Genomic DNA, 226 nt, shown 5'->3' with positions numbered 1-226 from the left:
AGGATAGTTTCTTTTCAAAAATATTATTTTTCTTAATTAAGTGTTAATTTTCGTGAGTTTTAGTGTCTTGTTCTAAGTTTGGTGTCAATTGCATGTCTAATATTTTTCTTTAAAATTTTCGACTTGTGTTTTTTGTTCTTCATTGATCTTCAAGTTGTTCTTGTGTATTTTTCTTGATTGATCTTTAATTTTTCTTGTTCTGTGTCTTTTCTTGTTTTTCTTATAT

The sequence above is a fragment of the Arachis duranensis genome, chromosome 3, assembly GCF_000817695.3.
Source record: "Arachis duranensis cultivar V14167 chromosome 3, aradu.V14167.gnm2.J7QH, whole genome shotgun sequence".
Classification (NCBI taxonomy): Eukaryota; Viridiplantae; Streptophyta; class Magnoliopsida; order Fabales; family Fabaceae; genus Arachis; species Arachis duranensis.
This window is presented reverse-complemented; position numbering follows the sequence as displayed.